A 26,815-nucleotide genomic window follows, 5' to 3' on the forward strand; every position below is an offset into this window, starting at 1 on the left:
CCATCAGCCCCCACCCTTCATGTGTAAAGAAAAGATTCAGTTGTCCCTGGACTAGCAGAGGGATGCTGGGCTCCTCTCCTCCACACTCCTTACTGTCCTGTCTGGACTATCATAGCAGCTGGAGGCTGCCTTCCACTCATATCTCACTAACAAGTCACTGTGTCTTATTCCTGCATTCTTTATTACTTCATCACACAAGTGGGGGGACAATGCTACGGTAGCCCAGGAAGGCTGGGGGAAGAATGGAATCAACAGGTGGGGTTGTTGCAGGAGCACCCCCTGTGAATAGCATACAACTCATAATTTCTGCAGGATCTGACACAGAGCAGCTGTGCTCTCTGGTTCTATGATACAGTGGTTCTCTAGTACACTTGCCCATATTCTAGGCAGGACTGATTCTATTTTTAGATACCAAAAAGGAGGGATTGACTCAGGGAGTCATTCCCAATTTTGGCTTTTGCGCCCCTGGCTGATCTCAGCCAGGGGCACTTATGACAGCAGCAAATGGTGCAGTGCAAAAGGACTGGTAGCCACGATCATCTTATTACCAATTTATGGTATGGTAGATGGTACAATATGGCTGGTAACCATCTCTGCTATCATGCAAAAGCAAAAGCATGCTGCTGTGTAGCGCTGCTGAATCGCCTCTGTGAGTGGCATCTAGTACACATACGGTGACAGTCACAAAAGGCTAAACAGGCTCCATGATTGCCATGCTATGGCATCTGCCAGGGCAATCCAGGGAAAAAAGGCACGAAATGCTTGTCTGCCGTTGCTTTCCCAGCGGAAGGAGTGACTGACGACATTTACCCAGAACCACCTGCGACAATGATTTTTGCCGCATCAGGCACTGGGATCTCAACCCGGAAATTCCAAGGGGCGGGGGAGGCTGCGGGAACTATGGGATAGCTACGGAATAGCTACCCACAGTGCAATGCTCCAGAAATCGACGCTAGCCTCGGACCGTGGACGCACACCACCGATTTAATGTGTTTAGTGTGGCCGCGCACACTCGATTTTATACAATCTGTTTTGTTAAACTGGTTTATGTAAATTTGGAATAATCCCGTAGTGTAGACGTACCCCCTGTTAGATATTTGCGCAGTTGCCATCAGCAGAGGAATTCTTTAGTTTGAGAGACAGGGCTATAGTCAGGGTGTCCTCTGAATAGCCCTGAATTTTGGAATTTACTCCCATCTCAGTCCAAATAACAGAACTGTTGGCCATCAGAGAATACTCATAATCTTTGTCAGGATTGTGTAATGGAACCACAAAAGTTTGAGGCATTAAAACTATTAGAAACTGAAAGTCATATTTTAAAACATTTTTATAAATGAATTTCTGAGCTCTCTTATTGACAGTGATTAGTTTATCATGGTTAATGATCTCAAACCTACCAAGTCTTACTCATAAGAATAGTCCCACTGAAGTCAACAGGACTATTTGCATAGGTCAGTCGTTATGTCTCACTCTTTCCCCTCCCCCCTCATTCATACATTCTAGCAATGAAATGTTCTAGCTCTGCAAACGCTGACTCATGCTGATAGTCCCATTGGCTTCCATGAGAATTCTGGTGTAAATAAGCATTTTTAGGGCCAGGCTTTAAAATTGCAGAACAAATTAAAAGGGCACTCTTTCCCTTTAAGAATTCTAGTGTTTGTTCCTTCTAGAACTCTCTGAGAATTTGAGAAACAAACTGAGACACAATATGCTCATGTACATGACAATAGTCAGAATGGTTTTCTATATCACACCTATTTCATAGCAATGAAGTCAAGGGGGAAAACCAAAGTTTGCGTATACTCCTATAAGTGATAATTTCTTTCAGGATAATTTAACAGACTTCTGTTTTGTGTGTGACCCCTTTATCAACTACAGGCCTAATCGACAGACCGCTGAAGTTAACGAAAAGACTCCTGGTGACTTCAATGGGTTTTTGATCAGGTCTCAAATACAGGCTAAGTAAAGGTAAGTCACAGACAGTCCGGTGTGATTTAGGAGACCAGCTGATGCATCATTGGATCTTTTTGTCCATGTCAGGTTGAAGATTTCAGCACGTTCAAGCCATGTGTACACTACAGAGTTAAGTCCACTTAAGTTATGTCGATGATCATAAACTGTTGTAATTACATTACTTTTGCATGTCCACACAATTCTTCTCGTGTCAGCAGAGCGCATCCACAGTTGGTGCTCTAGCACCGACACAGAGAGCAGTGCATCTTGCACCATTGTTCAAATTGCTACCTTCTCCTGCTAGGAATTCTGGGAATGGATCACTGTGCATCATGGGGATGGCATCACTGCCCCATGATGCAGTTTTCTCTGTCCCATAATTCCAAGGGCTTCAGATTGCATTTTGTGCCATTTTTCAACTGCCCCTGTAAACTTTGCGCCTGGCATCTCTGCCTGAAAGCATGGATCCCGAGTCTTGTGATAAGTGTTATAAACACAACACAGCTAATCCTGCAATATTTCATGAGCTGCGAATCTGAACAGGAATCCATGCTGCCTGCCCTGCTGTGTGCCATGGAAAGAAACAATTCAAGATTGATGTTGACATTCATGGAGCAGGCACATGGGTGTACTGTCACTACTGGGCTTGGGAAACAAGCACCTAATGGTGGGATCAGATTGCGATGCAGGTCTGGGATGATGAGCAGTGGCTGCTGTACTTTTGAATGCACAAAGCCACCTTCCTTGAACTGTGTGCAGAGCTTGCCCCCCTACCCTGCAGCACAAGGACACCAAAATGAGAGCTGCCCAAATGCTGGAAAAGCAAGTGGCGATTGCTGTGTGGAAGCTGGCAACTCCAGACTGCTACTGGTGAGTTGGGAATCAGTTTGTAGTTGGGAAGTTGACAGTGGAGGTTGTGGTGATGCAACCATGCAGGGCCATGAATCACCTCCTGCTACGAAGGACTGTGACTCTGAGCAATAGCGGATGGCTTTGCGGCAATGGGATTTCCTAACTGGCGGGGCGATAGATGGCACGCACATCCCTATTTTGGTCCCAAACCATCTTGAGTCAGAGTACATCAACAGAAAGGGCTACTTCTCTATGGTATTGCAGGCGCTGATGGATCCCCAGAGTTGTTTCACTGCCATTAATGTGGAGTGGTCAGGGAAGGTGTATGATGCATGCATCTTCAGGATCTCTGGCCTGTATAGAAAGCTGAATGCAGGGACTTTCTTTCCAGACCAGAAGATTCCAATAGGTGATGTGGAAATGCCCATAGTGATTCTGGGAGACCCAGCCTACCTCTTACTCCCGTGGACCATGAAGCCATACATCGGAAGCCTTGCCAGCAGCAAGGAGTGCTTCAACAACAGGCTCAGAAGCTGCAGAATGACTGTAGAATGCGTGTTTCACAGATTAAAGGGTTGCTGGTGCTGACTTTTTTGGCAGGTTAGACTGCAATGAGGAAAATATTCCCATGGTCATAGCAGCCGGCTGTGCTTTGCATAACATTTGTGAAGCCAAGCGGGGAAAGTTCCCCAGTGGAACACTGAGGTGGATTGCCTGGCTGCTGATTTTTAGCAGTCAGACACCAGTGCTATTAGAGGGGCTCAACGGGGGAGGGTTGAGAAGGCTATTTGAATTAGGGAGGCTTTGAAGTAGCATTTTGACCATGAGCCCCAGTAATTGGAATCTTCTGAATACTCTAATCATTATATTATATTATATTATATTATATTATATTATATTATATTATATTATATTACGGTTGCAAAATAACCTATTGTCCTATGAAAAGAAAAGGAAATGTTCTAAACAAAAATAAGTGGCTATCTATTTAACAAATGTTAAAGTTAGCATCAGAACAGAAAACTTATATTGCACATATTCGCCTTTCTTTTTCTTTTGTATGGCTTAAAATCAGCAATGTTACTTGTTCAAGTCTAAATTGGCAATCCAGTTGATTGCCTGAGGTGATGCAGAGCAGGGCAGAGCTATCACCAGGCTATACTTCTTTGGGACATTAGTTGATTAGTCATTCCATAGTTTGAAGTGTGTGTCTGCAGTAACAAATAGGATTGGGTCTCAGTCCCCGTTTATGGAGGAAGCAGGTACATCTTCCATATAATGTGTGGATGCAGTTCAGAGTGGACCATATTTTCCCTGGGAATGAAAAACCACTGGGTTCTTTGATTGGGTCATTGATGAGACGTTTGTTTGGGATGTTGGCATCCTTCCAACTTGCTTGCCATTGATCTTTAGGGACAACCGCAAGTCTTTGAGCTCTTGCAGTGAAAGCCAAAAAGGTTTCTGGATTTCGGTAGAAATCTCAATATGTTGTTTAGGTCTTCATATATTGGAACATTCTTGTCCCTCTGATACAATGAATTCTGAAGGATTATCAGGTTGCAATGAATTTGGGGTGAGTAAATGTGCACCAGTGTGGGAAGCCAGGGTTGTGGCATTGATTTTACTGTGCCCATATGCCAGTGTTAAGTTCAGAGTTGACAAGTGATGTGTGGGAGCTGTGTGTCCAGACAGATGAGTAGTATTCTGCAGTAGAGAAGACAAGAACCAATGAAGATGTCCAGAGAGTTTTTGCATCAGCTCCCCAGGTCATTCCTGAATGAGATTTCTGAATTTCTGAATGAGATTTACACATTTCTTATAATAATGGTTGGTGCAGCTGTGGCCTGATTGGAAATCCACTTGTTCATTTGGTAACACTGTGTGGATTAGACCCCAGAGCTGTGGGATGGCGGATGGCTCCATGCTGCTATTCAGCAGCCCTGATAGGGTCATGTGTGTTATCATATAAAGCTGTAGTTCTGTCAAAGAAGCTCTGGAAGGAATAATTTTTCTTGAAGGGCAACTCTTTCCATTCCTGTTCAACCCAGGGCTTCAGTCAGTGATGTTGGGATGCCAATTTGATGACATTTGTTGTGCCTTAGCACATAACAAGGCAGCCCACAAGAAGATTGTCATCACCTGCATTTAAATGAAAACGTACAAAATTTGAACTCTCCTCCTACCCCATGATGCTCAGAACTGTCAGCTTTGTTAAAATGATGGATTTTTGGATGGTTGGCTATCACTCACAGCTGAATGTGTTATATCTAACTTATAAAGAGCAACAGAATTGCTAGGTAAGCTGTCATATATGCCTGACCAAAGGAGGTTATAAGAATATGCATTATAACATAGCTGTCAGTTTGAATGACATCTTAAATGCACCCTTGGTTGACAGTATCATAAACAGGCCACATCTGAATCTACTTTTAGAATACTAACATTTATTTTAATATACTCCACAACTCTTTTCATTTGAAGGATACAACATAATGTTTTTTGGTAAACTTATAGCTATAAATAGAACACTGCTGATCTGACTTTATAAGTGTAACATGACCAGCATGCATTAATAGAAATGGTCCGTTATTCTATGCAAAACTCCCTAAAATCACCACTCAAAATTCAAAAAATCTAGAATTAAGGTTGAAAGTTAAACCTTCACTCTGCCCCTCATATTTACAGTATGGTATCTATATATCCTTTGTAAATCAACTATAAAATGCAATGTTACAGATATTAAATTACAATAAGTACATGCATTCTTCAAACTTCACTTGATTTCTAAATCTCAATCAGATCAACAAAATAAATCAAATTTGAAGAAATTTGGTTCAATGTGCTTTCACTTACTTAAAGCTGAAGTGATTTTTTCATATTAAATCAAACTCAACCATCCTGTGAAATAAACAAGGTAGAGCAGAGACACTTTGACAAGATTGTATTTAAACCTCTTCCCTCACTAGAGTGTAGTAGATATGTTTAGGATACTTTTGGTTTATTCAGACTTAGAGTTAGCCAGAGAGCAAAGAAACTAGGAGTCTGTGAGGGTTGTCTCTCCAAGGGCTGCTTTCTAGCTCTTTTGGGAGTGTTTGTGGCTTATCTTTTCTATTAAACCTTTTGGATTGTTTGACTACTTAGGGAAATACATTTAGGGCAGGTCTACACTTAGAACACTGCAGCTGGTGTAGCTGAGCTGCTGTAGCATTTCAGTGAAGAAGCTACCTACACTGACGGGAGAGATTCTCCCATCGGCATAGGCACCCCACCTCCCTAAAAGGCAGTAGCTATGTTGAGGGGAGAAGCCCTCCTGTTGACAGCATTCGCAAGGCTGGATTAAGACCTTTAAAGGCCCTAAGCACTGAAAAGATTATGGTGCCCCCCCATATGTAATTCAAAATAAAACCAATACTATACCGTAAAATAAAATTTTATTTTTCAAAATGACACAAAACTTACATGGATGCTGAAATTAAAATAGCTTCTTTCTAGATTTTCTGATTGCAAAATTCTGGATAAGTTCATCAAAGCTGACTCGACGAGCATGTCTGCTTCCATACACAATTGGGAAAGTGAATCAAGTCTGTCCTGACACATTGTTGTTCTCTGAGGGTTTTTATTCTTTTCAGCTGAGAAAAAATATAAAGTAACTGGACTGTTGAGAAAAATCTTACTGCCACCGGACAACAATCAACAGCACTGCAGCCAACAAAAAAATCTCTTTTTTTTTGGTGCCCCCTGCTTTGTTGGTGCCCTAAGCACGTGCTTAGTCTGCCTATTGGGTAATCCAGCCCTGCAGCATTGTCTACATTGGGGGTTAGGTTGGTATAACTACATTGCTCAGGGGTGTGGATTTTGAACACCCCTGAGTGACACAGTTATACTGACATAAGTTTCTAGTGTAGACCAAGCCTTAGTAAAGTATCCCGTTTGCCTGTTACATCCCGATGCAGCCCAGAATAGCAATCCAAAAACACACAAAAAAAGTGAAGCAAAACATGCAGCTAGGTTCTCAGTCAAAACATGTAATAACCATGAACCAGTTAGGTCAGCAAACTATAACTTTCTTCAGATTCCCATGCAGTGACTCCATTATCCCATTTCCTTGGGGATGGTATAGAGCAGATTTATAATGTACTGTACCAATACTTGTCAGAAAGCCTTCAAATTCTCTTGATACAAAAGGTGCCCCATTGTCTGAAACAAGGCTCTCTGATAGGCCAAACAGAGCGAATAAAGTGGTTAGAATGATCATCTGGGTGGGCTCATCTGCATAAGAGATGTTGAGTAGCACATGTTTTCACTGTGAGCTCAGAACAAATTTTGTAGAATGTAGACACAGTTTTCTTAAGCACTGGGTCCGTCCAATCCACTTATAGAGTATGTCACCTTTCGCAGTTCAGCATCTTGAAGATTAATTTTTGATTAATGACTGTTTCTTGGAGCAGCCAGTCCTGGAACTCACAAGGGGAGAAGCAATTTTTTGATTTAGTCCTAAGTGGCATGCAGGATCTGGTCCAAGAGGTGATTATAGCTAAACCGCCTGGTAATAGTGACCATAATGTAATTAAATTTAATATCCTTATAGGGGAAAAATACCAAAGAAACCCACTACATTTAACTTCAAAAAGGGGAGCGACACAAAAATGAGGAAGTTAAACAGAAATTAAAGGCAACAGTCAAAAAAGTGAAATGCCTGAAAGCTGAATTGAACCTTTTAAAAAACACCATAATAGAGGCCATAGGTGGCGGGTATATTAGACCAGGGAAGGCTAAGTCTTCCCTGGCATAGCTGCAGCCGATCTGCCACTGGACACCTGGGGGGCTGCAGTGGCCCTGCTCCTTCCCCGACTCCGAGGCCCCCACTGCCTGCTGCTGCCTGCCCTCCACTCTACCACACTCCCCCCCGGAAGTCCCCGCTGCTAGCTTGCCACATCCCTCCTCCTCTTCTTGGGAAGGGGAGTGAGGAGGGACGTGGCAAGCCAGCGAGTGGCCGGCGGCAGGCAGGGGCATTTGGTGGGGGAGTGAGGCAGCTCAGCCAGGCATTGGGGCTGTCCCAGTGCAGGTGGTTTGGTGTGGGGGGAGGGGCTGGTGGCCAGGAGGCTGTGGCAGCTCAGTTGAGGGGTCTTCAGGGGCAGAGGCAAGGGGGGCTGGTGGCTCGGCCTGTGCTTGGAGAGGGAGGCCTTGGCCCAGTCCTGGGGCCAGCCCAGTGTTTGGGGGGCTGTAGCCTGGCTCAGCTGGGGGGCATGGAGGCTGGTGGCTCATCCTGGCACTCAGCTTGGACCAGTGGCCTGGTGCTTGAGGGGGAGGTGGCTCGGCCAGGGGGTTTCAGGGACATAGGGGGCCGGCGGCTTAGCCTGTGCTCAGGGTGTGGGGGTGGGAGGGCTTGGCATAGCAGTGGGGCTGGGCCGGCAGCCTGGTGTGGCTGGGGTGGGTGGGCCAGGGCTCATCCGGTTGTGGGGGAGCCCCTTAGTGCTCCTCCTGGTAAGGGGTGGTGGTTTCAGGTCTCTGATGTGGGGGGTGGGGCTTCCAGAGGAAGGGGCAGGGCTAGCAGGTTAGCATCTCCAGAGCAGGGGTTCACCTGCCACCCATGATAGAGCCTCAAAATATATGTATACACCTTATTAAAAAAAAACCAACAGCAACAGAACCAACAAAAAAAATGCCACTATGGTTAAACAGCAGAGTAAACGAGGTGGTTAGCGACAAAGGCATCCTTTAACAATTGGAAATCAAAACCTCATAAGGATAATAAAAAGGACAATAAACTTTGGCAAGTCAGGTGTAAAGGTAGAATTAGGCAGGCCAAAAAAGAATTTGAAGAGCAACTAGCAAAAGACACAAAAACTAACAGCATAATTTTTTAAAGCCCATTAGAAGCAGGAACTCTGCCAAGCAATGTGTGTGGCTACTGGAAGATCAAGGTGCTAAAGGAGCACTCAATGAAGACAAGGCTGTTGAGGAGAAGCTAAATGAATTCTTTTCATCAGTCTTCTCTGCAGAGGATGTGAGGGACATTTCCATACCCGAGCTGTTCTTTTTAGGTGACAGATCTAAGGAACTGTCCCATATTGAGGTGTGAATAGAGGAGATATAGAAACAAATGGATAAATTAAACAGTAATAACTCACCACGATCAGATGGTATTCACCCAAAAGCTTTGAAGGCACTCAGCTGAAATTGCAGCACTACTAATTTTGATAGGTAACCAATTGCTTAAATCAGCCTTTGTATCAGATGGCTGACAGATAACTTAATGCGATACTGATTTTTAAAAAAGGTTCCAGAGGTGATCCTGACAACTATAGTCTGGTAAGCCTACTTTCTGTACCTGACAATCTGGTTGAAACATTAGTTAAAGAACACAATTATCAGACACACAGATGAACAGGATATGTTGAGGAAGTGTCTGCATGGCTTTTGTAAAGGGAAATCATGCCTCACCAATCTACTAGAATTCTTTGAAGGATCAACAAAATGTGGACAAGGGTGATCCAGTTGATATAGTGTATGCAGACTTTCGGAAAGCCTGTGACAGGGTCCCTCACCAAATGCTCTTAAGAAAAGTAAGGAGTCATGGAATAAGACGGAAGGTCTTCTCATGGTTGAGTAATTGGTTAAAAGATAGGAAACCAAAGGTAGAAATAAATTATCAGTTTTCATAGTGAAGAAAGGTAAATAACTGGGTCCCACAAGAATCTGTACAGGGACCAGTGTTATTCAACATATTAATAAATGACTTGGAAAAATGGGTAAACGGTGAGGTGGCAAAGTTTTCACACAATACAAAATTACTAAAGATAGTTAGTCCAAAGCAGACTGTGAAGAGTTACAAAGGGATCTCACAAAAATGAGGAACAAAATGGCAGATGAAATTCAAAGTTGATAAATGCAAAGTAATGCTAATTGGAAAACATAATCCCAACTATACATACAAAATGATGGGGTCTAAATTAGCTGTTCACACTCAGGAAAGATCTTGGAGTCACTGTGAGTAGTTCTCTGAAAACATCTGCTCAATGTACAGCTGCAGTCAAGAAAGCTAACATAATATTAGGAACCATTAGGAAAAGGATAGATAGGAAGACAGAAAATGTCATAATTCCCCTATACAAATCCATGGTACCTTGAATCCTGTGTGCAGTTTTGGTCGCTCCAGCTCAAAAAAGGTATATTAGAATTGGAAAAAGTACAGAGAAGGGCAACAAAAATGTTAGCAGGGGAGGGTTGGAAAAGTTTCCATCTGAGGAGAGATTAAAAAGTCTGGGACTGTTCAGTTTAGAAAATAGACGACTAAAGGGGTATATGACACATGTCTATAAAATCAAGAATGCTGTGGAGAAAGTGAATAAGGAAATCTTATTTACCCCTTCACACAACCCCGATGAAATTAATAGGCAGCAGGTTTAAAACAAACATAAGGAAATACTTCTTCACATAATGCCTAAACCTCTGATTGCCAGAAGCTGGGACTGGATGACAGGGGAGGAACCTCTATAAACTGCCCTGTTCTGTTCACTCCCTCTGAAGCATCTATTAACAGCCACTGTGGGAAGACAGGATACTGGGTTAGGTGGACCATTGTTCTGACCCAGTATAGCCATTCGTATGCTCTTATATTACGAGAGGGCAGACCGCTGGTGCCAAAGTCGATCGGCATATCTTTCAGTAAAAAACATATGGTGTGTGCTGTTTCTTAAATGACAGTGCCAACCCAGCTAAATTTCTTGAAAGAGTAACAGCAAGTAAATGACATCTTTCTTTGACATGTACCAAATCAAAGTCATGCTGCTGCAATTGAATAATCCCCTTCTGCAGCCTCAGTGTCAATGGCCTTATGACTGAGACCCAGAATAGGCAAATGATCTGTTTCTAAGGTGAAATGTCTTCTGATGTTCAAGTGTACAATAGTAAAAACCTTCACTAAGAACTCTAGCTCAATCTGAGAATCACTTCTGTTGGGCTGAGAGTATGGGCCAATATAACTGGCCTGTGATGACTGGTGTGTGTGTTGCCTGCCACTGATGTATTGAACTAGGCCAAGGAACCTCACTCAGTTCAGTTTTGCTGATCTTTATCTGCATACAAAGCCTCACAGACTGGTGCTGACTGTTGTATTTGAATTCCAATTGCCTCAGGACATTGGTATGAGTTTTGTCAGACATGGGCTAGTTAGTACTGTATGTATTGTACTGGCGTTGTGTGTACAACTGAATGTGATTTTGTCCTCTAATATCTGGCCCTTAGAGAAGTAAGGGACCTGATATACTTTTAGCTAAAGGAGTTCCCCTTTTACCTCATTAGTAGAGGTCTGTGTTTTTAGCCCAGCTATGAAGATATGTGTACTTTAAAACTGGAGAAGGAAACCAGGCAAGAAGGGTGCTGGGGAAGGTTCAATGCAGAAGCTGTACAATGAAGCTGAAAAAGAGGTTGAGTAGCTTTAGGATTAATACTATTTTCCTTATTTGAATAAAGTTCCTTGTTCAGTGTTGGAAGAAAGCATATCTTTCTGTGACTCTTTATTACACAACAAGCTACAGCTGTGCATGCGTGTTTGGTTTTATATAGTAATATTCTCTGTTGCCAAGTTGTGGATTGATGAAGGCTTCCTAAACCCAGACACCATTGCTGTTGAGTACTCAGGACAATATGTCCCATAATCTTTGTTTGGCAATTCTCTCTTAAAAATACTAGGGTTTAGAATGTAATACCTATTTAACATCTAGTTAAAAGCCACTTAATTAAGTACTAGCAAAATTCACTGCAACAAAGTGATTTTTTTTCTAATATTGTGACAGTTAAGCAGGAGTCATTAACATCCACTATCATTAGACTAAACCAGTTTCCTATGAAACTTTGCCCAGTACAGCAGTCATCCCAAATGTTCAAATCTCAGTTAAGTAGAATTAGGATTAGGCATTTGACTGGGAAATAGTCAAATATTTAAAAGCACTAATTTATTAGGATAGTAACAACCGTAACAAAAAAGAGTGAGACTATGTTTCCACTACCACTTATGCTGGCAAAACTTATGTCACTCACAGGTGTGAAAAAACACCCCCCTGAGCAACATAAATTTTGCAGGCATAAATGGTAGTGTGCACAGTGCTATGGCGGCGGGAGAGCTTCTCCCATGACATAGCTACTGCCGCTCGTTGGGGGTGCTTTAATTATGTCAACAGGAGAGCTCGCTCCTGTTGGCATAGAGTACTACATGGAGACCTTACAGTCAGGGGCGGCTCCAGGCCCCAGCACGCCAAGCGCGTGCTTGGGGCGGCATGCCATGGGGGGCACTCTGCTGGTCGCTGGGAGGGCAGCAGGCAGGGTGCCTTTGGCGGCATGCCTGCGGAGAGTCCGCTGGTCCCGCGGCTTCGGTGGACCTCCCGCAGGCGTGCCTGCGGAGAGTCCGCTGGTCCTGGGGCTCCACCAAAGCCGCGGGAGGTCCACCGGAGCCACGGGACTGGCGAGCGGCAGAGCACCCCCCACGGCATGACGCCGTGCTTGGGGCGGCGAAATGTCTAGAGCCGCCCCTGCTTACTGTGGCTGTAAGGTCTCTAGTGTAGACATAGCCTAAGATTTTATAGTCTCCGATAGGCTTAGTCTTAGATACTTTTTCCTAATTACAAAAACCAAATTACTTAATTGAGTTATTCTAATGTAGAAAAATACAAAACAATGAAATGATGTTCTACAAAAATGGAAGAATAATAATTTTACTGTCCGAAATAGATTGCGGTTCGTTAAAGCTTGGTATTGAGTGAGGAAAAACAGGCAGGACCAGAATAACAGTGAAAAGCCAAGTGGCTGCGTTTATTTGGGGGATAATTACAACTTGGGCTGGGGAAGCAGGCAACTTTGGCTGGAATGGTATTAAAAGTAAAAACACATCCCAAAAACACAATAATAATACACTTTATACTGCTCACCACACCACACCAGATAGGCAGACACACTAATCACACAAGATGGGAATCGGGTTCGTCAGGGCGGTGCCCGGTGCAACACAGAGAAAGAGACCCACGGGCCACTGCCTCAGCCACCCTTGCTTTCACAGTAAGAGTAACCCAGAGTGTGGTGCGGCTGCAGCTGGGCAGATTCCACTCATTCAGACCGCGGGGACAGGAACCCCTTGGACAGCTAATCTCCAGGTGGAGACAGCTCCCAGATTCATTCACTCCGGACAAAGACAGAGCAGTGATTCACACACATAAAACAGTTTGCAATTAACAATTCAATAACAAATAGAACAATATACAAGTTAGCTAAGCAATTGTGCAATTCTGAGCTCACTAATACAATTCTGATATCCTGAGTAGATATTTGGTACCAAGTTAGGGAGGGGAAAAAAATAAGAGGCTAGATAAGCTAACTGTCAGATATTAAAAAGCAAATACCACACTCCAGGCGCAGCTGACCAGCAGAACAGACACCAGAAGCATGACGAGCTGACAGGGATCGGGTCCAAACGACAACGAATCCAAACGATACGACACGAGCGCGCTTTACCGGGAGGAGACCCTGGCCGAAAGAGTGATCAGGTCCTTCAGCTAACACGCGGATGCTCCACACAAATTTTGGGGGGAAACCTAGTTTTATTGAGAGGTCTCACTCCCTTGTGTCAGTATCTGATTGGCTCCCTGGTCCCTCCTCCCTTCAGGCTTCAAGCTGTTGCCACCCCATGTCAGAAGGATTTGCACACGGCACACTGGAGTTGACAAGTAAACAAACTTGACCCTTAGATGACTGGGTCCAAAAAGAGTGGGAAAGTGAGTCGCTGGGCAGAATTAACCTGACCTCCAGACGACCGACCCAAAAAAAACCAGGTTGCCGGGCAGAATCAGGCCTTCACACACAGAACTAGCCTGACCTTTAGATGGCCCAGCAGGAGAGAGGAAAAAAACAAAAACACAGGAGAGCATACACAGCCAGTGTTGCTGGGCAGGATTGAGTCACTGCCCTCTCCTATACAACAAGAACCTGATCCAAGATGGAGGCTGCCTTGTTCTTTTAACAGGACAAGATGGCCGTGGACCGACAATTGGCCATACAGAGCCATAACTTCGTATCGGATTGCGACATTTACCTTTTTTGAAAATGTTAGATTACCATTTGAATGTGAGCTTTCTTCAAGACTGAACAGTTACAAAAGAAAAGAAAAATGAAACAGAAATAAAACAAACACTAGCAACTATAAAATAAAAGTTATCTTTAAATGCATTGATGTGTCAGGGACTGCAGGTCTTAAACCCTGGTCCACAGGGCTCTTGTAAGCTCGTAGTTTGCAACCTTCCATCTAGTGCCCTGCTAACAGTTACAAAGATACAAGCTGAACCCTGATAGAGGACTGCAGTCCAGGAATCTGATTGGCAAGATGGTGGGAGTCCTGACTGGTTCATAGCTTCTATATAAGCCCAGCACAGCAACAGGAAGTTGTCCACCTTATTCCGGATTGTGTGCCTTGAGTTTTCTGTTCCTCTGGCATGACTCTGGTTACTGATTTGGGTTCTGCTCTCCAGTTTGTCTCCTGGTAACCTGATGCTGCCTGACACTTGACATTTGGCTTGCCTTCTAGCCAGTCTGGAACTCTGACCTCCTGATGTCTGACCCGTCCTGACTCCTGCTCTGACCGCTAGGTCAGATTGCTCACATCCCAGGTGTGACATTATGCTAAGAAGGCAGCAGGCCAACTCTTCAGCAAGCATCTTGTTTTTCATTATCGTTTTCTTTATCAACTTCAGCTGCTTCATCTATATTTTTGTCATCATTGGATTCATTGGTATCACCTTTTTCCTCTCCTCCTGATGAATATTGAGTCAACTGCTTATCTGTCACTTTCTTCTCTTATCATAAATTGTGATAGTGGTCACCAGCTTCCCAGCAGTGGAGGTCTTGAGACTGTTTCTGGTTCTTGAGTGGATGATTCCCCAAAGCAACCAATTTTGTACCACACATGCAGTAGCACGCACGAGTGTTAAGAATCTACCATTGTAACTATAATGCAAGGAAGACACAACCCTCCTCTACCTTAATGAAGGAATAAGCTGTTTTGATTCAACTGCTGGGATTGCACTCCACATTGTTTTATGACTGAATGGACAGCTTCTTCCTTTATAATTTGCTAAATCCAAAAGAATTGTTTATTTGTTTGTATAGCCTTTAAACTTTGAAACAGTCATTATGAGGTCACAGTCTGAATTAAATTCATCATCAGAAAGCTTTTGGTCCTGAAAGTGTGGATCAAAAAAGGTAGGCAGAATTATCACTTGATTTTTCTGTGAAATTATTTTGTCTATTACGTTTTTCTCTCTTTTATAAATGGATTGTGTTCAGTATTCTCACAAATGTTTAACATTCAGAAACTCATTCTTGGCATCAGACTGTATAGAGCTATCATTTTCCATATTCTGAATGGGCTAGCTATAGGTTCAAGCAATAGAATGAATTTTGAGTTTCTTGATGACAATGACTTTTGGATGAGAATGTCAGTGAGGAATATGCGGGGGCAACATCTGGCCACTGCTGTTTCAACAGCAGCTGATCAATAAGCCTTCTTGTATATTGAAGATCTTTGAGATATGACTTGAAATAAGGCTTACTCAGTGTGAATGAAGTGGACTGCTGCACTAAATGACTGCTGGTACTTGGTTGTTTTTGAAAAACATGACAATGCTCTTCACTTTTGATGAGATGCTCTTCACATGTGATGAGAAAGTTGTCAGATTTTCAACATCACCAGTGAAAAACTACATCATACTGGCAGTACATCCATGACACAGAAGGTTGGATACTCATTTATCAACTAAGCTTTCATATTAGACATGTTGTTGATCACAACTGAAATAACTTTCTGTGGACCCAATTAATTGATTTATATTTTTAAATGATCAGCAATATATTGGGCTGTGTGTTGTCCTCAGAATCGTTAGTATCACCTTCTTTCTCTCCATCTGATGAATACTGTATCATCTTCTCATCAGTAATTTTTCTGGTCATGGAACACCTCATCCAAAAACACTTTAATACTAATTTGATGAACATCTGAAGACTTTCCAGGAGTAGGAGTTTTCACCGCTGATGCAAATGAAGTAGCAAAATATTTATTAGAAGACGAAGAAATAGAATTAGTTTCACTTTCATTGTCACTCATGTCACTATCTTCATCAAAAGGCTACAGGCTTCATGATGCCATTGCCAAAGACTAAGTAGAAGGGAATGATCAGAAGAAAACAAATTTTGATGCAGACCAGTTTTTCCTTCCTTGCTGTTTGACTGCAATAATCTATCTTTAACAGTAGCTGGACAAGTCACAGGAATTCAACAACTGTATCTCCATTCTGTCTACATGTGTCACATATTCAGGTGAACAGAACTTGCACTTAGCTGTCATGAAAACTGACATTATTTGACTGGTCAATAGACCAGTTTGCCAAGCCTAAGTAAAATATACTATAATAATATTTTATACTTGTCACCTGAAGCACTTTCAAGTTAGATTCATACAGCACCAGCACCACTGAATTGCAGTACCTTCTGATGTCCATCAGTGATAGTGATTCTTCAAGTTGTGCATGCAGCTGGCAGGTGGAAGAAAGTCCTGGAGAAATGAAAAATTCATAAAAGGTGAGGAGAGAGAGAGGAGGATTTTAGAGCCAGATACAAAAAAAGAAGGGGGAGGACATTAACTGCCAGACAACTTCCATCCACACCAGCAGCTAGTTTCCTCCATTTTTGTATTAAATACTCATTGGATACCTCAGCTAACTTAAGTGGTAGTGCACATGGCATTAAAACATTATTGGAAATGGAAAGAAAAAGGCACTCCCTCATCATCCCAGTTCCAGGGACTTCCATTGTTAGGGACATAGCTGTATTCTGGTATTCCAAAGAGCACTAAACAAGAGAGGTAAAATAGAAACCCTTTTCTATATTCTCCAAGACCCTAAGGTTTCTCTAGAAACATATGTAAACTTTTTCCATAATTTCTCTTTATTTTTAGCTAGGTCAATTAATTGCTTTTGGTTCTCACAGCCCAGGTGTAAATGATTTCTCCTTCCATATAGGTTACTGGCTAGACTCATCAGATTATTGCTTCTCAAAATTCCATTGAGGGTTTGTGTGTTATAGCAAAGTATGCAGAATGGACAGGGTATTTTTAATGGTAGTTCTAATATTAGACCACTGTGCTCAAGCTTCCAACTTCACTGAAGATCTATATATACAGGCATGAGCGTGCGCGCACACAGAAACAAAGAAAAAAAAATATGAGAGAGAGTTATGTGTTTTATTTATATTAAAGGTTCAACTCTCAAGCCTACTTCCATATACATGGGTATGATTTCTACTGGACTCGTCAATAGAAGTTGCATCAGGCAGGACTGGATTCATTTTGCCAGATCCTCAGCTTTTGCAAACTGCCATAGTTACATTTACACCTCTACCCCGCTATAACGCAGTCGTGGGGAGCCAAAAATCCCTACCACGTTATAGCTGAAACCCTGTTATATCGGGGTGGGGCGGCAGGGCTCAGGCAGTGATTTAAAGAGCTCTGGGCTCCAGCTGCTGCGGGGAGTCCGGGCCCTTTAAATCGCCGGTGGAGCCCTGCTGCCACAGCCCTGGGGTAGCAGTAGCAGGGCTCCAGCGGTGATTTAAAGGTCCCGGGGTTCCCTGCAGCAGCCAGAGCCCCAGACCCTTTAAAGCACCGCCCGAGCCCGCTGCTGCAGACCCGGGGTAGCAGCGGCAGGGCTTCAGTGGTGATTTAAAGGGCCATGGGCTCCCCGCAGCAGCCGGAGCCCCGGACCCTTTAAAGCGCCGCTGGAGCTCCGCTGGTACCGCGCTATACGCGAACCCATGTTATATCGGGTCATGTTATAGCGGGGTAGAGGTGTACTTCAGTGGAGCTGCTACACCAGGGGTGGGCAAACTTTTTGGCCTGATGGCCGCATTGGGTTTTGGAAATTGTATGGAGGGCTGGTTAGGGGAGGGGGCCATGGCCCGGCGCCCACCCCCTATCCACCCCTCCCTTCTGGCCTCCTGACATCCCCCCCGGACTCCTGGACCATCCAACCCCCCCTCCTTTCTGACTGCCCCCCAGACCTCTGCTCCCATTCAACCCTCCGTTCCCCACCCTCTGACGCCCCGACCCCTATCCTCACTCTCACCCCCTGACCACCACCCCGAACTCCCCTGCCCTCTATTCAACCTTCCCTACCTCCTGCCCCCCACTCCCTGCCCCCTTACCGTGCTATTTGGAGCACTGGTGGCTGGCAGCACTACAGCCGTGCCACCCAGCTGGACCCAGCCATGCACCGTGCAGCACAGAATACCGGGTCAGGCTGGGCTCTGTAGCTGCGGTGACCCAGGAGCTTGCCGCTCCGCTGCCCAGAGCATTGTGCTGGCGACGGGGCAAGCTGAGGCTGCGGGGGAAGGGGAACAGAGGGGGAGGGGCCAGGGACGAGCCTCCCAGGCCAGGAGCTCAGGGGCCGGACAGGAGGGTCCTGCGGGCTGGATGTGGCCCCCGGACCGTAGTTTGCCCACCTCTGTGCTACACTAATTTAGACCAGCTTGGATCTGGTCTGTTATGTTAATAGTACATAGCACGAACCCTTGGTGCTTGTCCATAGTATTTGCTATTGTGAAATAATGCACCTAAACTATGTTGTCTGTATTGCTGTCTAAAATGGCGTAGCCACAAAAACTCATCACAAGTAGAGACAAGCCCCCATCAAATGCAAGCAGCCTTGAAAGTATTTTTGGTGTGGAGAGAGAGCACAATGTTTCAAAATCTAAACCCAAATCCACAACTGAATTTAGTTGGTAGCCTCCAGTTGAATAATGGACTAAATAAAAGCTCTTCACCTGAACACTCCCAAACTCTCCGATATTCCAAATACAAATCCAATCAGTTTTGCAGTTTGAGACTATATTTCTTCTTACAGAGTGATTACTTCATAAGCAAAAATTTTCACTTCAAAATGAGAAATGAATTAGTGCTTTACCTAAGTCTTCTGAAGTGGATGAGTCAGCTACAGTAAAGTCATTAAATATTTGAATACTTAATCCATGTAATCTCTTTGCTAATGCACCAGAAATTACAAGATTGATGCTCCCATGTCTGAGGAATGCAGTTTTCTGTTCATCATAACAATAAAGGGAAATGCAGGGAAAATATGCATCCAGCTATTACTATGATTAACTGTCATAGTCAAAAATGTTTTAATGAATAACAAATGTCCATTTCTCTGTAGTGTCAGATTAGTATTGCCATTGCTGTAACCATTTTTGTGACTAATGAAAACCACCTATTTCTGAATGTTGGATCCAGAGCTTAATTTCCAACAGCCTAATTCTAAAAACATAAGAATGCCGATACTGGGTAAGACCAAAGGTATCCTCACTTTTGACAGTGACCGGTGCCAGATGCTTCAGAGGAAATGAACAAAACAGAGCAATTTATTAAATGATCCATCCCCTGTAATCCAGTCCCAGCTTCTAGCAGTCAGCGGTTTAGGAACAGCCAGAGCATGGGTTGTTCCCCTGCCTATCTTGGCTAATACCCATTGATGGACCACCTATCCTCCATGAACTTATCTAATTCTTTTTTTAAACCCAGTAATACTTTTGGCCTTCACAACATCCCCAGAAACAAATTCCACAGATTGGCTGTGTATTGTGTAAAGTATTTCCTTATGTTTGTTTTTAAACATGCTGCTTATTAATTTCATTGGGAAACTCCTGCTTCTTGTGTTACATGAAGGAGTAAATAACACTTTCTTATACACTTTCTCCACACCATTCATGATTTTATAGACCTCTATCATATCACCCCATATCTTTTCTCAACTCAACAGATGTAGTCTTTTTATTCTCTCCTCAGGTGGAAGCTGTTCCATATCTTTAATCATTTTGTTGCCGTTCTCTGTGCCTTTCCATTTCTAATGTCTTTTTTTGAACTTGGGCAACAGGGACAGCATGCAGTATTCATGGTATGAGCGTACCATGGATTTGAAGAAGTGAGGCTTTTTACCCTTGAAAGCTTATGCCTAAATAAATCTGTTAGTTTTTAAGGTGCCACCGGACTTCTTCTTGTTTTTGTGGATACAGACTAATATGGCTACCCCCCGATACTTGAAATAGATTTATATAGTGGCATTATGATATTTTCTGTCGTCTTATTTCTCTGTTTTGTAATGTTAAGGCTCCAATTTAGCCATGGAGGTCACGGCAGTCACAGATTCCATGCCTTTACCAAACCCCCATGACATTTTCAGCTCCAGCTGTCCTGAACCAGAGCCATGGCTGGGGCTGGAGCCGGGGCTATGGTCCCCACATAGCCCCATTGTAGGGGCCACTGTCGGGGCTGTGCACTTCTGCCTCACAGCTTGCTCCGGGGGCCTCTGCCGGGGCCCTGTACCTCTCCCCGCTGCTTGAGCCAGGGGCCACCACCGGAGCCATGCGCCCCTGCCTGGCCCCGCGGGGCTCTGCATCCCTGCTCCGCGGCTTGCACCAGGGGCCACCGCTGGGGCCATGTACCCCTGTCTGGTGGCTTGCACCGGAGGCCACCGCCGGGGCCCTGTACCTCTCCCCGCTGCTTGAGCCAGGAGCCACCACCGGAGCCATGTGCCGCTGCCTGGCCCCGCGGGGCTCTGCATCCCTGCTCTGCGGCTTGCACCAGGGGCCACCGCTGGGGTCATGTGTCCCTGCCCCGTGATTTGGACCAGAGTCCGCCACCAGGGCCATGCACCCTTGTCCTGTGGCTTGCACTGGGGGCCACCACCGGGGCCCCTGCCCCACGACTTGAGGCGCTGCCAGGGCGAGCACCCCTGCTCCGCGGTGGGGGCTGCAGCTGAGGCTGTGCACCTCTACCACAGCTTGTAAGGTTATTTTTAGTAAAAGTTATGGCCCATACATTTTTCTTTGCTGCCCGTGACCTGTCTGTGACTTTTACTAAAAATAATCGTAACAAAATCTTAGCCTTAGTAATGGTTCCTAACATGCTGTTAGCATTTTTTTACTGCAGCTGCACATTCAGCAGCTGTTTTCAGAGAACTATTCACAATGACTCCAAGATCTTTCTTGAGTGGTAACATCCAATTTAGACTCCATCATTTTGTATGTATAGTTGGAATTATGTTTTCCAATGTGCATTACTTGGCCTTATCAACATTGAATTTCATCTGCCATTTTGTTCCCCAGTCATCCAGTTTAGTGAGATCCCTTTGTAACTCTTCACAGTCAGCTTTGGACTGAACTGTCTTGAGTAGTTTTGTTTGTCTGAAAACTTTGCCATCTCACTGTTAACTTCTTTCCCTAGATCATTTATGAACATGTCGAACAGCACTGGTACCAGTGCAGATCCTTTATATCTCTCCACAGTGAAAACTGACCATCTATTCTTACCCTTTGTTTCCTATCTTTTAATCAGTTACTGAGCCATGAGTGGACCTTCCCTCTTATACCATGACGGCTTAAGTAAAAGGTTTTTTAGCCATATAAATAGGAAGAAAACCAAGAAAGAAGAAGTGGGATCGCCTAAAACTGTAAACGGAGTGGAGATTAAGGATAAGCTAGGCATGGCACAATATCTAAACAAATATTTTGCCTCGGTCTTTAATGAGGCTAATGAAGGGCTTAGGAATAGTGGCAGAGTGACTGATGGGAATGAAGATGCGGGGTTGGAAATTACAGTATCCGAGGTAGAAGCCAAACTTGAACAGCTTAATGGTAGTAAATCCGGCGGCCCGGATAATCTTCATCCTAGAATATTAAAGGAATTGGCGAGTGAAATTGCAAGCCCGTTAGCGATAATTTTTAACGAATCTCTAAACTCGGGGGTTATTTTGACTGGAGATTAGCTAATATAGTTCCTATTTTCAAGAAGGGGAAAAAAAGTGACCCGGGTAACTACAGGCCTGTTAGTTTAACATCTGTAGTATGTAAAGCCATGGAAAAAATATTAAAGGAGAGAGTAGTTACAGACCTTGAGGTCAATGGCAATTGGGACAAATTACAACATGGTTTTACGAAAGGTAGATCGTGCCAAACCAACCTGATCTCCTTCTTTGAGAAAGTAACAGATTTTTTAGACAAGGGAAATGCGGTGGATCTAATATATCTTGATTTCAGTAAGGCATTTGATATGGTACCGCATGAAGAATTACTGGTTAAATTGGAAAAGATGGGGATCGAAATGAAAATCCAGAGGTGGATAAGGAACTGGTTAAAGGGGAGACTGCAGCGGGTCGTATTGAAAGGTGATCTGTCGGGTTGGAGGGAGGTTACCAGTGGAGTTCCTCAAGGTTCGGTTTTGGGTCCGATCTTATTCAATCTATTTATCACTGACCTCGGAACCAAAAGTAGGAGTGGGCTGATAAAGTTTGCGGATGACACGAAGTTGGGAGGTATTGCCAATTAGGAGAAGGATCGGGATATCCTCCAGGGAGATTTGGATGACCTTGTAAACTGGAGTATTAGTAATAGGATGAAATTCAATAGTGAGAAGTGTAAGGTTATGCATTTAGGGATGACTAACAGGAATTTTAGTTATAAGCTGGGGACGCACCAGTTGGAAGTAACGGAAGAGGAGAAGGACCTCGGAGTCCTGGTTGATCGCAGGATGACTATGAGTCGGCAATGTGATGTGGCCGTTAAAAAAGCTAATGCGGTCTTGGGATGCATTAGGCGAGGTATTTCTAGTAGAGATAAGGAGGTGCTAGTCCCGTTATACAAGGCGTTGGTGAGACCTCATTTGGAGTACTGTGTGCAGTTTTGGTCTCCCATGTTTAAGAAGGATGAATTCAAACTGGAACGGGTACAAAGAAGGACCACTAGAATGATCCGAGGAATGGAAAGCCTGTCGTCTGAAAGGAGACTTGAGGAGCTCGGGTTGTTTTCCTTAACCAAAAGAAGGTTAAGAGGAGATATGATTGTTCTCTTTAAATATATCAGAGGGATAAATACCAGGGAGGGAGAGGAATTATTTCAGCTCAGTACTAATGTGGACACGAGAACAAATGGATATAAATTGGCAGTCGGGAAGTTTAGGCTTGAAATTAGATGAAGGTTTCTAACCATCAGGGGAGTGAAATTCTGGAACAGCCTACTGAGGGAAACAGTGGGGGCGAAGGACCTCTCTGGCTTTAAGATTAAGCTTGATAAGTTTATGGAGGGAATGGTTTGATAGGATAACGTGATTTAGCCAATAGGTCAATAACGTGCGACCACTGGTAATTAGTACCGAGGGTGAATGTTGGGATATTGAAAGTCTTTTTTCCTGAGTGTCTGGCTGGAGAGTCTTGCCCGCATGCTCGGGGTTCAGCTGATCGCCATATTTGGGGTCGGGAAGGAATTTTCCTCCAGGGTAGATTGGCAGTGGCCCTGGAGGTTTTTCGCCTTCCTCCGCAGCATGGGGCAGGGGTCGCTTGCTGGAGGATTATCTGCTACTTGAAGTCTTTAAATCAGGATATGGGGACTTCAACAGCTGAGTCAAGGGAGATAATTATTTCAGGAGTGGGTGGGTCAGCTTTTGTGGCCTGCATCTTGCGGGAGGTCAGACTAGATGATCATAATGGTCCCTTCTGATCTTAAGTTCTATGATTCTATGATTAGTTGCTTATGAGCCTTTGTTGAGGGACCTTGTCAAAGGTTTTCTAAAAGTTCAAGTACACTATATCAGCTGGAAAGGCAGCAAAGAGTCCTTTGGCACCTTATAGACTAACAGACATTTTGGAGCATGAGCTTTCGTGGGTGAATATCAGCTGGATTACCCTTGTACACATGCTTGTTTGACCTCCTCAAAGAATTCTAATAGATTGGTGAGGCATGATTTCCTTTTTACAAAAGCTGTGTTGACTCTTCCCCAACATGTCTTGTTCATCTGTGTGTCTGAAATTGTATTCTTTACCTAATGTTTCAACCAACTTGTCTGGTACTTAAGTTAGACTTTCTGGCCTGTAATTACCAGGATTGCCTCTTTGCATAGACCACTTGAGACATCTAGATAGACTTATCTGCAGTGCTGGGGAGGAGCCAGTGGTCATGGTACAAGTAGGTACCAACTGACCTAGGGAAAAGTTGGAGAGAGGTCCATTTAAGGTTGGAGGCTACATTTAAGCTGCTTAAGTAAGAGATTAAAGTCCACAACCTCCATGGTAGCTTTCTCTGAAATGCTTCCAATTCCACATGTAGGTCCAATTAGATGGGCAGAACTGCAGGTTCCCAATGCACAGATGAGACGATGGTGTTCAGAGGAGGATTTAGGTTTATTAGGAACTAGGGAACCTTTTGGGAAAGGAAAACCTATGCAGGAAGGATGGGCTCCACCTAAACCAAAAACAGAATCAGAGTGCTGGTGTATAAAATCAGAAAGCTCACAGAGGAATTTTTAAACTATGAGCTAGGGGAAGCAGAGAAGCACATGGTTTTGACAGAGACATCCTTTAGAGTATCCCCTTTAATAAATCCTCCCCGATAACCTAGTAAAGAGGAGAGGATAGATGTTGATAAAGTACAGGTCGGAACTAAAGAAAAACAGTCAAATGAAAAAAGAGTCCAATTCAATTACATCACAAGAAGGCAGACAATTAAACACTGACAAATTTTATAAGTGCTTATATACAAACACAAGAAGTCTAAGTACTAAGATGGATGAACCTGAGTGCCTGGTATTAAGCGAGGATATTGATATAATAGGTATCACAGAAATTTGGTAGAATTATGATAATCAATGTAATACCATGGTCAAAATATATAGGAATGAGAGAGATTGCACTGGTGTTGGGATGGCACTATATGTGAAACAAAGCATTAGAGTAAAACATAGTAAAAATCTGAAATGAATCAAACAGTGCCATAGAATATCAATGAATAGAAATTCCATGCTTGAACAACAGGAGTATAGCAGTAGGAATATGCTATCAGCCACTTGACCAGTATGGTGACTAGGGTTGCCAATTTTGGTTGGATGTATTTCTGGAGGTTTCATTTTATTGCATAATTTCTAATTAAAAATTAATCTTTAATTCCTGGAGACTCCTGGACAATTCTGAAGGGCTGGCAACCCTAAGGGTGACAGTGATCATGAAATGCTCAGGGAGGCTTTTGTGACTGGTGTCCCAGTGTGGGCCAGCTATAGTCTCTCAATTAGGGTGAACTGCAAAGATTGGGGCAATTAATCCCCATAAAATTGGTGGATATTTCAATACTTAGATTTACCAAGCCAGCATAAAACAGTTTCTTTATTACCTTACTGGTTACTCAGAAGTCCAAACAACACTGTTCCCTTAATGTGATCCAGCCTCAGACCTCCATCCAGGTACCCATATCAAATATGATGAAAATGTCTGTAAATCTTATTTCATCATATAAAAGAAAAGGTTCTACCAATCCCAAAGGATCAGACACATGACCTCCCAGGTTATTGCATATTCCAGATCTTACCCAAATACATGCTACAGCCAATTCTTATTAACTAAACTAAACTTTATTAAAAAACAGAGAGAGTATGGTTAAATGATACATACAGACATGAGTTCAATTTATTTAGGTGCAGATTCATAGCAGAGATGGTGAGCTTTGTAATTGCAAAGAATTCTTTTAGAAATAGTTCATAGTTACAATCCAATGCCCAAATCTGATATTCGGGGCATACCAGCATAACTGGGACCTCAGTCTTGCGACTCAAACTTCCACTGATGAAGCCTAAGCAGATCTGAGATGAACAGGATCAGGACCCAAGGGTCTTTTTATACAGTGTTCTACCATCTACTTGACCACACAGTCCTGGTTAAACAATAGGCTTTTGATGTAACCTTTTGCTTTCTAAACACCACCAGTAATTAGTTAGGCAAATTAACATAGGACAATTTATCCATTAGACAGTCCATTACAAACTTCAAAGAAACATATAGACAATGACATTATTTTACCCCAGATTCATCTAAATGTTTGTATTCCCTTTTGATCTCTGAATCAATAGTTATAGTGACAGACAGGAACTGTCTGTTTAGGGTAGCATCTAAGATACAGACAATTAGTATTACTTCTAACAATATAGATTTGCATTTCAAAGTTCTAGCCTATTTAGCACGAATGGCCCTAATTATCATTCGCATACCTTTCTTAAAGGTGGGCTTTGGGTCATTCAGCCTGCAAGCTGTTTAACCCTTTCTAGCCATGTGTCACAGCTTCCAAAACAGAAAACCTGGTAACAGTGGAGAATTTCAACTGTCCCTATAATGAGCGGAAACATTTGACCTCCAGATGGACTGCAGTGATAACATTTCTAGACATCATAAATGAGTGCTTGTTGGAGCAGCTAGTCCTGCAACCCACAAAGGGAAACACAATTTTTGCTTTAGTTCTAAGTGGCGCGCAGGATCTGGTCCAAGAGGTGAATATAGCTGAACCACTCAGTAATAGCAACCATAATATAATTAAATTTAACATCCTTGTAGGGAGGAAAATACCAAAGAAACTCATCACAATAGCATTAAACTTCAAAAAGGGGAACTACTCAAAAATGAGGAAGCTAGTTAAACAGAAATGAAAAGGAGTAGTCACAAGAGCGAAATGTCTGCAGGCAGCAGGAAAACTTTTTAAAAACACTGAAATAGAGACTCAAATCATACATATAGCCCAAATTTAAAAAAAAAAATAATAAGAGGAACAAAAGTATGCCACTGTGGCTAAACAGAGTAAAACAGGTGGTTAGAGGCAAAAAGCCATTCTTTAAAAATTGGCAGTCAGATCTTCCTAAGGAACAGAGGAAGGACCATAAACTGTGGCACGTCAAGTATAAAAGTATATTTAGGCAGGCCAAAAAATAAAAAATTGAAGAGCATCTAGCAAAAGAAAAACACTAATCGTATTTTTTTTAAGTATAACAGAAGCAGGAAGCCTGCCTAAGGGTCAGCGGGGCCACTGGATGATCCAAGTGTTAAGGGAGCACTTAAGGAAGACAAGACGGTTGTGGAGAAGCTAATGGAATTCTTTGCATCAGTCTTCAGAGAAGGGC

The 26,815-nt window shown here is 43.3% G+C and overlaps 1 long non-coding RNA gene across 1 annotated transcript in view; it reads left to right on the forward strand.

The window, feature by feature from the left end:
• Positions 1–1,868: 1,868 nt before the first annotated feature.
• LOC123371703 overlaps positions 1,869–26,815 on the forward strand; it is a 34,279-nt gene continuing 9,332 nt past the window's right edge. Inside the window, exon 1 of the long non-coding RNA XR_006579910.1 lies at positions 1,869–1,968. This is a non-coding gene — a long non-coding RNA (uncharacterized LOC123371703). The remainder of the gene's footprint in view (positions 1,969–26,815) is intronic.

Source organism: Mauremys mutica, chromosome 5 (genome assembly GCF_020497125.1).
Source record: "Mauremys mutica isolate MM-2020 ecotype Southern chromosome 5, ASM2049712v1, whole genome shotgun sequence".
NCBI lineage: Eukaryota > Metazoa > Chordata > Testudines > Geoemydidae > Mauremys > Mauremys mutica.